Genomic DNA, 10772 nt, shown 5'->3' on the forward strand with positions numbered 1-10772 from the left:
TAAAACCTCACCCAGCAAAACAGAAATCTGTCATAAGTCTATTGCTACCAGTGCACGGTTCCAACTGGTAATGACCAGACTGATTGACTGCAGATTTCCCTGTAACTGAGCTTAATTAGCAAGCCAATCAGGTCTAGAGATGGTTCCAATTTATTTATTGGCGGATGGCATGCCACTAATCGGCCTGGCCAGTTAATATTCAAATAGTTGAGGTTTTGTGCCAAGTGAACAAATAGAACAGTATTTGGCCAATCAGGCACTCAATGCTTGGAGAGCTGGCAGTGTAAGACCTCTGTTCAAGCTACTAAGAAGCCCCTGGTTTTGGATTTTTACAGAGAGAAAGGCTGCACTGATGGGCAGTCAGTTCAAATCACAGTCTCTTCTCCCAGTGAAAAAAGGGAAAAAGCAACTCTGGGAGAGGTCTGCTAAGAAAAATATCACCACCTTTCTCTGGTGAATTAGGAAAAGAGATGCATACATTTTTCAGACTGTGCAACAACATTCAGGATCGATTATAATTTCAAAATCACATAAATGTATGTAAACAGAGTGAGCATATTATGATTTTTTCTGGTGGGCCAGAGGAGGAATTGATTTGGGAGTGGGGCTTAGGGGTCTGGGAGCTCAGGTGGGGTTTTCGTCGATCCTCCCAGTCTCGAGCTATGGGCTGAGGAGGGAGAGGAGGATCCACGTAGTGAACCAAAGACTGCGACGCTGGTGTCACCGGGAGGGCTTTGGCTTCCATGACCACAGCCAGCTCTTTGGCGAGAGAGGCAGCGAGCTGCTGGGAAGAGATGGCCTCCACCTCTCCCCCCTGGGGAGGAGGCTCTTCTCAGCCAGGCTGGCTGACCTGCTCCACCGGGCTTTAAACTAAGCCCGCTGGGGGAGGGGGGGACTACTGCCACTGCTGGTCCACTGAGCAACCCTTGCAAAGCCAGCGGACCAAGGCACTTAAGGGAGCCCACCCCTGCCCCAGCCCTGGCACAATCTGTGGGCAAGGCAAGAGCCCCCAAACGGACACTTGCCTGCCTGTACACTAATGCCAGGAGCCTGGGCAACAAGCAGGACGAGCTCGTCCTCCTGCTCAGTGCAAAGAATTATAACGTCATTGGGATAACAGAGACCTGGTGGGACTCCACCCATGACTGGACCACGGGTATAAAGGGCTATACCCTGTACAGGAGGGATCGTGTTGACGAAAGGGGCAGGGGTGTAGCTCAGTATGTGAAGGAAAGCTACATGTCCCTGAAAGCTGATGTTGGCGACCAGCATGGACAGCTAGAGACCCTCTGGGTAAAAATTCATGGGGAATATGGCACAGGGGACACAACGGTGGGAGTCTACTACAGACCTCCCACTCAAAGTCCTGAGCTTGACCAGGAGTTCGCCCGGGAACTGACTGAGGCCGCTTGCTCCAGGACCTTGGTTGTCATGGGTGACTTCAATTACCCGGACATCTCATGGGAAGATCACTCAGCAAAATCCGAGTGGTCGCAAAGCTTTCTCTCGTGCGTGGATGACCTCTACCTGACTCAAGAAGTCTATGGGCCAACGAGAGGCAAAGCGCTGCTCAACCTGGTACTGGCTACTGGGGACGACCTAATCGGCGACCTAGTGATCAATGGGAAGCTGGGTGACAGCGACCACGAGCTGATCACCTTCACCATCCACCGTAAAGCTGGCAAGTCAGTCAGCAACACAGAAGTCTTTGACTTCAGAAAAGCTGACTTTGACAAGCTCAAGAGGCTTGTCGGTCAGGCCCTTAGGGACCATGGCCCCAGAGAGATGGGAGTTCAAGAAGAGTGGTTGCTTCTCAAGGAAGCGATCCTCAATGCACAAGCTAAATCTATTCCAACACGGAGGAAAGGCAGCAAGAAGGCACAGCAGCCCCCCTGGCTCTCCAGGGACCTAGCGGACCTCCTACGGCTAAAAAGGAAAGCCTACAAAGGATGGAGGACGGGATTCACCTCCAAGGAGGATTATTCTGCACTGGTCTGGTCCTGCAGGGAGCAAACCAGGAAAGCCAAGGCTGCAACTGAACTCCAACTAGCTTCAAGCATCAAGGACAACAAAAAGTCCTTTTTCAGATATGTGGGGAGCCGGAGGAAAAGCAAGGGCAACGTTGGACCCCTGCTAAACCAGATGGGTCAACTGGCAACTGACGCCCAGGAAAAAGCCAACCTATTAAATAGGTACTTTGCGTCAGTCTTTCATCAGTCCCATGGGACACCCATGCCTGCTATGGGACAGGGAGATCCGGGTGATGGGGATCCCCTACCCTCCATAAATGCTGACCTCGTGAAGGAACATCTTGAGAAGCTGGATACCTTCAAGTCAGCCGGCCCTGACAATCTGCACCCCAGGGTACTCAAGGAGCTGGCGAGCGTCATAGCCCAGCCCCTGGCACGGATCTTTGAAAACTCCTGGCGCTCTGGTGTAGTGCCCGAAGACTGGAAGAAGGCCAATGTGGTGCCGATCTTCAAGAAAGGGAGGAGAGTGGATCTGGCTAACTACAGGCCCATTAGCCTGACTTCTATCCTGGGGAAGATCTTAGAAAAGTTTATTAAGGAGGCCATCCTTGAGGGACTGCCCCAGGCTAACATCCTAAGGGATAGCCAGCACGGGTTTGTTGCGGGTAGGTCTTGTTTGACCAATCTCATTTCCTTCTATGACCAGGTGACCTATCACCTGGACAAGGGAGAAGAGATTCATGTCATATATCTTGACTTCAAAAAAGCCTTCGATCTGGTATCCCATGATCACCTCTTGGCCAGACTGGCCAGTTGTGGCCTTGGCTCCACCACGATCCGCTGGCTGGGAAATTGGCTCCGTGGTCGGACCCAGAGGGTTGTAATTGATGGCAGTCACTCATCGTGGTGCCCTGTGACCAGTGGGGTCCCTCAAGGCTCTGTCCTGGGACCCATACTGTTCAACATCTTCATTAACGATGTGGACATTGGAGTCAGGAGTGGACTGGCCAAGTTCACCGATGACACCAAACTTTGGGGCAAAGCATCCACGCCAGAAGATAGGCGGGTGATCCAGGCTGACCTGGACAAGCTCAGCAAATGGGCAGATGAGAACCTCATGGTGTTTAACACCGAAAAATGCAAGGTTCTCCACCTTGGGAGGAAAAACCTGCAGCATCCTTATAGGCTCGGCAGTGCTACGTTGGTTAGCACTACAGAAGAAAGAGACTTGGGGGTCATCATTGACCACAAGATGAACATGAGCCTGCAATGCGATGCTGCGGCTAGTAGAGCGACCAAAACGCTGGCTTGCATCCATAGATGCTTCTCGAGCAAATCCCGGGACATCATTCTCCCCTTGTACTCGGCCTTGGTGAGGCCACAGCTGGAGTACTGCGTCCAGTTTTGGGCTCCACAATTCAAAAAGGATGTGGAGAAGCTTGAGAGAGTCCAGAGGAGAGCCACGCGCATGATCAGAGGTCAGGAAAACACATCTTACGATGATAGGCTGAGAGACATGGGACTCTTTAGCCTGGAAAAACGTAGGCTCAGGGGTGATCTGACGGCCACCTATAAGTTTATCGGGGTGACCACCAAGATCTGGGGGAGTGTTTGTTCACCAGAGCGCCCCAAGGGATGACGAGGTCAAACGGTCACAAACTCCTGCAAGACCACTTCAGGCTGGACATAAGGAAGAATTTCTTTACTGTCCGAGCCCCCAAGGTCTGGAACAGTCTGCCAGTGGAGGTGGTTCAAGCGCCTACATTGAACACCTTCAAGAGTAAATTGGATGCTTATCTTGCTGGGATCCTATGACCCCAGCTGACTTCCTGCCCTTTGGGCAGGGGGCTGGACTCGATGATCTCCCGAGGTCCCTTCCAGCCCTGATGTCTATGAAATCTATGAAAACACAGGAATTTCTTCAGGTTAGGTTTATGTAATATCTGTGATGCTGAGCTGAATGTAAATGGTCGCTGAAAGGCCATATGTGATTAGGTGACTGGAAGGAGAGGATGTCATTTTATTTCCTGTGCATGGCACCTTTAAATGTAGAGAAGTTTCTGTAGCTGCTGCAGGGTGGTTGTGAGGAAGCTGCACCTTGTGCTCTGCTCAGATGCATGGCTAAGTTACCAGTATCACTACTGCAGAGACTTTATCTTTGTTTTCCTTTGCATGTGGATTTCCTCAATCCTAAAGTCAACTAGAGTGAAAAGAGTATGGTTTGCCCTTACTGTGTGGAAAGTATTTAATCTGCCCTTTGAAATTGCTGAATATCTCTGCTATCATGTGAAGGACACTTCAGTAAACAAAACTTGTATTTTCCTTGTCCCTTCTGGCTGCAGTTATCTTTTTATCATCATGCTTAAAGGACTTAAAATGTATTTTTACAAGAACAGGGTGTAACTTTTAACTTCAAAAAGGAGAGATCCTCTCTCTGGACTGTTAATTAGCTACTGACGTGGAATTTGTTAATAAAAACATGTTTATAATAGTTTTTCAAAAATCCCTCCTCCTTTCTATTGTTCAGTTCTCCTTGGCTGTAGTGATGTCATGATCTTCTTCAGAAACCATCTTTCAGAAGAAATTTCAGAAGAAATTTCTAATGGAAATTAAAAGGGATGGAGGAAAAAAAGAGTCTCTGGAGTCTCCTGTATCCACCCAAAAGAAGCAAAAAGGGACTCCAGACATTTTTTTTCCTTTGCAAGTTAGCTTTAAGTCTCTTTGTGCACCTGAGAAATAATCCAGGAAAGGGCTCAGTGGTATGGCTGTTTTTACCAGAAGGTACCAGATGTCACCTGGTGAAAATATCACAATGTATCTGCTGGCTGCTGTGTTTCATAGATTTTAAGGCCAGAAGGGACTATTAGATCATCTATTCTCACTTCCTGAATATCACAGGCCATTAAATTTCACCCATTTGCTCCTCTGTTGAACCCAATAACTTCCATTTGACTAAACTACATCTTCCAAAAAGGCATGCAGTCTTGACCTAAAGATATCAGGAGACAGAGAATACACCATTTCCCTGAGTAGTTTTTTTTCCAAAATGTTTGAGCACCCTCTCTTTAAAAAGGTACCTTATTTCTAGCGTGTATTTGTCTGCCATTAGCTTCCATCCACTGATTCTTGTCATACTTTTCTCCAGTAGATTAAACAGCCCTTTAGTACCTGATATTTTCTCCCAGTGAAGGTACTCATACACTGCAATCAAGTCACTTCAAGTCATTTCTCAATCTTCTCCCTGATAAGCTAGACAGATCTGAGCTCTTCTAGTCTCTCACTACAGGTATTTTCTCTGACCCTCAAATTATTTTTGCAGGTGTTTTCTGCTCCCTCTCCAATTATTCAAAGTAATTTAAAAAATAAGAAATACCCTCTTCAGTTTTGTTCAACAGCCAGCCAACAGAGGGCTCCCAACTGACAAGCTAACCCGAAAGAAAATGAACTTTCTGAAGAAAGGAGAGAGGAACGCAGCTGAGAAGTCTACCAACGGGAATTGGGACATAGGGTGCAGCTGACAGTACAGCAAGGTAAGCTGAAGCAGAAGCCAGAAGCTGAATGGGAGCACCGTGCTGAAGACAGAAGCCTTTACTTCCCTGACAGCAAAGGGAAAGTGAGGAAATCTGAAGTCAGGCAGTAGGCAGGGTAGATATGCACCTTATAGACTCATTAAATAAGCTATATATAGATCACAAGCTTTTCTGAATTGAGTTCACATCATCAGCTGCTGTGAAAGGACAGCACAGAGCAGTGTATCAAGTGCCGTCCCTTCGCAGCATCTGATTAAGTGAACTTGAGTTAACAAAAGCTTGTGCTCTCTCTCTATATATCACATTCAGCTAGTCCAGGTATGGGCAAAATCTGAGGGCCACATCCATTTCCCAGTAGCCCCGATAGTGGTGGCTCCTTCTGGCTGTCACTGCTGGACCCAGCCCACTGCCCAGGCACCCTGGCCCATCTGCCTGCACCCGCCACTGGGGGCAGGGACTGTGCAGACAGGGCGCGCAGCCAGGCAGCTGGGTTGGAGCCCTGGGCCAGCGGGGAGCTGCGGGCAGGGCTGGGAAGACCCTGAGATCTGGGGGTAGTAATGACATGGGGTCAGGGCAAAGCTGCGATCCGCTGCCTGCACATCCCTGCGATGGGTGCAGGTTCCACGGGGAGGAGTGTGAGGGAAACGGGTCACGCCTCTGCCCCGGTCCCAGCCCTGGCCCCGCACTGTCACCACCCCAAGTTCCTGGCCCTGGATGCAATGCCCCAGCCAGTCTCCATGGAGATGTGGAGATCAGGGGACGATGACAGAGCGGGGCTGGGGCCAGCGCAGAGCCCCAGTTCTGTGGGCAGGAACATGCAGGGAATGCATTGTGCCTCTGCCCCAGCCCTGCATTGTCATGGCCCCACGATCCCAAAGTCTCCGTAAAGACGGGCTGGGAGCCATGCAGGGAGCTGTGTCTAGGGCTGGGGCTGGGATTGTGGGGCAGTGACAGCACGGGGCAGGGGCAGAGCCACGATCCGCCCCTGCCTGTGGAACCCATGCTCATCACAGGAGCGTGTGGGCAGCAGATTGCAGCTTGGCCCCGGCCCCACACTGCCCCCACTCCAAGATCCTGGGGTCTCCTCAGCCCTGCCCACAACTCCCTGTTGGCCTGCAGCCCCATCCCAGCCACCCAACCATGTGCCCTGCCCACACGGGTCCAGCCCCCAGCGACGGGTGTGGGGCCGACAGGCTGGGGTGCGCAGGCAGTGGGGCTGGCAGCGGCAGTCAGAAAGAATCACTGCTGCTGCCGCGGCCACTGGGAAATGGAGTCTGGCCACAGGCCAGATCCAACATTTTGCCTACCCCTAAGCTAATCTATAAGGTGTGTGGCAAAGGGAGACTCACGCAGTGGGTAGTCAGAGAGAGAGAGCACTGGAAGGCTCATAGCCAGGGAGGGACAAAGCTGGCCAAGGGGCTGCAGTAGCCACAGAAGCCATAACAGGAAGATGTTGGGCACTGACCTGTGGATGGTATATAAGAAGAGACCTTTGTTGTTACAGGCCAAAAATCCAGTCTGATACTGGATACTAAATATCTTAATGTGCTATTTAATTGATGTTAATTCCCAGCCTAACAATCAATTCACTCTTAAACCTCAGAAACTTCATCCCACACTCACGTAAAAGCTTAATTGGGGGCGAGCAGGGGGAGGGAGGCCTTATGCTACAGCTTTCATGTGTAGTAAAGACGTGTAATCCCCATTTTAAGTGCAAAATTCAAGTCAACCTTAGCTATCTGGTGCATCTACCAGCATTTCTGTAATACCTAATACTGGACCTGCCCTTAGGATATGAAAAATTCACCAGCTGGCAGCCTTCCATCATATTTTGTGAAACACATTATTAAAAAGAAATCCCCAGCCACTGGAGTTATGATGGAGTTGTGAGATTTGGTAACACTGTTTTGAAGTTGGTAATTTAAAGTAAATGTGTCCAGGGTATTTGCACCTTTTAGTGTCTGGCATCTTAATACAGGAGTCTCTAGTTACCCTCTTACCTTCAAGTACCTACAGTGTTTGCCTCTAAGCTCCTTGTGCACAGAGCACCCAGAGGATCATGTCCCATAGTATTGGCAGCCACTCTTTGTTGTGGCATTGGTTACAAGACCATAATTTGCAACTACTATGGTCTTTTAGGCCAGTGAGACTTAGCTTGGTCTCTGGAGAAACAACGTTGGCAGCCCACATGATATTTGGTGTTTTCCATGAGGTCCCAGATCCTGAAGTTAGGTTTGCTTCTTTGTTTTTTTAAGGGAGCTTCGAGACGTTGCAAGTTGAAAGAAGAGTCTGAAAGCATGATCACTAGAGTCCTGAACATCATCAGCTATGCTTGCTTTAGCCAGAAACAGGTAAAAGACCAACGCTGTGAGCTCAGGCACTGTGAAGGAAGCGGAGCACTGTGAGACAAGTGAAGAGGCAGAGGGCAGATAAGGCTTGAGCTGGCAGGGAACTCACTGTGGGGAGTGGGCCGGGTTTGTTTGGGAGTGGCCCATTACCACTGAAGGTCTTCCTTGGATCAGTAGGTAGGAGATGGGGGCAGAGAAGGAGAATTGTTGATGCAGGGAGCTTTGGGCATCCAGTGGATATAAATACAGGCAAGGGGGACCCCAATCCTGCTTAGAGGATGGGAGATTGGCAGAGGGGTAGCTGGGCATCTCTGTGCCAAAGGCAGATGCACAGTGCCTGGGACAAATGGGCTGCTGCAGCACCAGTCACAGTGGCGTGATCAGCTGCTGCTGTGGTTGCAGCTATTTTTATGCCCCCAGCAGAGTTCACCTCTCTCCTTCCTCCTTCCCTCCCTGCCCTTTCCCCTGACCTTGTTTTTCTTTGTCTCTTCTCCTTGCCTGTTTTAACTCTTTGCCTGGCCACCTATTCCTCCCTGTCTCTGACCAAGTAGTTCAGTAGAGGCCTGATCCAAAGCTGATTGCAGCTTAGCAGTTTTTTTTCCTTTGCCTTCACTAGATCCTTCTCTGTCCTGGTAAATAAGTCATTCTCCTGAGTGCTGAACAGGTAGGCGTACTAGCCTAAGACTTAGCAGAGAATCTTGCTAGCTGGAGGTCAGCGAGGTAGCTGTACAGGTGTTTTCAGTCTGGCAGGTATTTCTCAAGCAGCAGCTGGGTAAGGATATTTTTTTTTCAGACTTTAAATGCATTGCAAAATATATGAACATCAAACTACTGATGTTGGATGTGTGCAAATAAGAGGTTCCTACAGAACTGAAGTTGGATGTATTCAGATAAGAGATCCCCAGTGAGTCTGAGGTTTGACTGGGTCAGCCCTATGCATGCACATAGCCAGAGACGGTTCTTTCCCAAATAGTTTGTAACCTAATTAAAGCATGAATGGTAAATATCAGTGCAGGGTAGTGTGATGCCTGAGGTCACAAAGCAAGTCAGTGGAAGAGCTGAAAATAGAACACAGCACTCCTGAGACCCAGTCCAATTTCCAGCCAGTCTGTGTCCACTGCCAAAACTGCCTTATATGGGTACTGTTTGTGATATGGACCTGAAACCAGTGCCTTTTCTTCTTATGAGCCACGGAGCATTTATCATCCAACAGTAATTTTGGATCTCTAGGTTAAAATCAAACTAGAGACTGAGATAGAAAAAAGTTCTGTCTCTCCTCTCCAACATCTTGGACCATCCAGTGCCCCCAACATACATTTCCAAAAAGAAAGAGTCAGCTGTTTTGTTTTGCTAGTACAGGTGAGATACTGTAAGAACAAATTAAATTGTAATAGAGATGCTATAATTGATTTCTATCTAGAATACATTAATTCCATGGTGCAATGATGAATCTATGTAGGTACATTGATAGCTTTGAATAGTATTACACAGATAAACAATGGTATTTGAGAGAGAGAATTCATAAACAAGGAGCAAAAAGTTGAGAGAAGGGACAAGTTAATAAGAACCTAGTAAGAGCCATAAGCAGAAAGGAAAGAGGATGGTCATTGTAAAAGATAAAGGGATGAAATGAGAGGCTTGTTATAACTGTTTTACATTAGTTATGTTTATGCATGCACAGAACACCCCATACACTTCCAGTGTTAAAATTAATTTCACATTAGATTAAGGAAAAACATTTGCCAGAAGAACAAAAGTAAAGTCCATTACAAAAGGGCAGTATCTGGGCATGTCTTTTGTCTTCATTTGTCTTGGGGAAATTATTTTCATACAGTAGAGTCAGAGCATTAAATGTACAGTACCAAAACTAAGTTATGTAACTGAATAAATCATGCTATCCTCTGTTATGTGGATGATATTTTTGGGTATACTGAAGCAGTACTTCTTTCATACTAACACTGGAGGGGTGTCATCAGACATGCTCTTCTCTTCCTGATTTCCTCAGTGTATCTATGAAACCTCTTTCTGAATTGAGACAGTTATTAGAAGGAGTAACTGGGATCACCTCACTTTACAAATGTGACTTTGCAAAATGAGGCAGGAAGACAGATTGCTCTCAACTATTATTCATTAAGGAAAGTCCTTTATAAATTCCAAATTAACAATTTCTCATAGAAAGACTTGCTATTATCTTACTTTCATGGTAACTTATCACAGCTTTGGAAATGTTGAAATATGAAAATTATTGGGGAGGGGGGCAAAGGAGCAGATGTGGATATAGGACCAGGCATCCATTTAAGAAATACGAATATGTCTCAGCAATAGCCATTGGCCTACTGCTGAACAGAATTTTTTTTATTGATAGATATTATTCGGTTAAGACTATAACCATAAGCACCTAGGTGGCTATTTAAAAATGAACAGATTATTTGTAGATGGTCAGTACCAATATCACTGTACAACTGTTTATGGTTCTAATAAGGTCTTTTTTATTGTGCGGTCCTTTTAAAACAGGGTAATGAATGTACTGTGTGAGATTAGAGAAGCCATTGCTACTGGTTTCATTTAGTTAAGTTTATTATGTATAACTGTTAGTTGTGGGTCCTATTAGCAGCACTACTTGTGGTTGAGGTTCCGCAATGCTTCCCATGGTAAGGCTGTTTTCAAATTTGACAGATAAACGTTGACAAATTTTATCTGGGTTAAATTTTTCCAGGCCAGGCATCTGTCTCAGGCCAGCTCTGAACATGACAACCAAAATGGTTTGGCCATTTCTGAGAAGGATGCTGCAGAAAAACGTGCTTTTTTTGTAGTGTTAAAAAATGGTCACTTTTTTCCTTTGAAAAGCTCTAGACCCTATGCTTTGAAGCAGAGACTTAGAATTTGGTCAGAAGTACCTACCCTTTGTCCTGGGGAGAGCATGC

This window comes from Crocodylus siamensis, chromosome 4, assembly GCF_052110815.1.
Source record: "Crocodylus siamensis isolate JL-2025a chromosome 4, ASM5211081v1, whole genome shotgun sequence".
NCBI lineage: Eukaryota > Metazoa > Chordata > Crocodylia > Crocodylidae > Crocodylus > Crocodylus siamensis.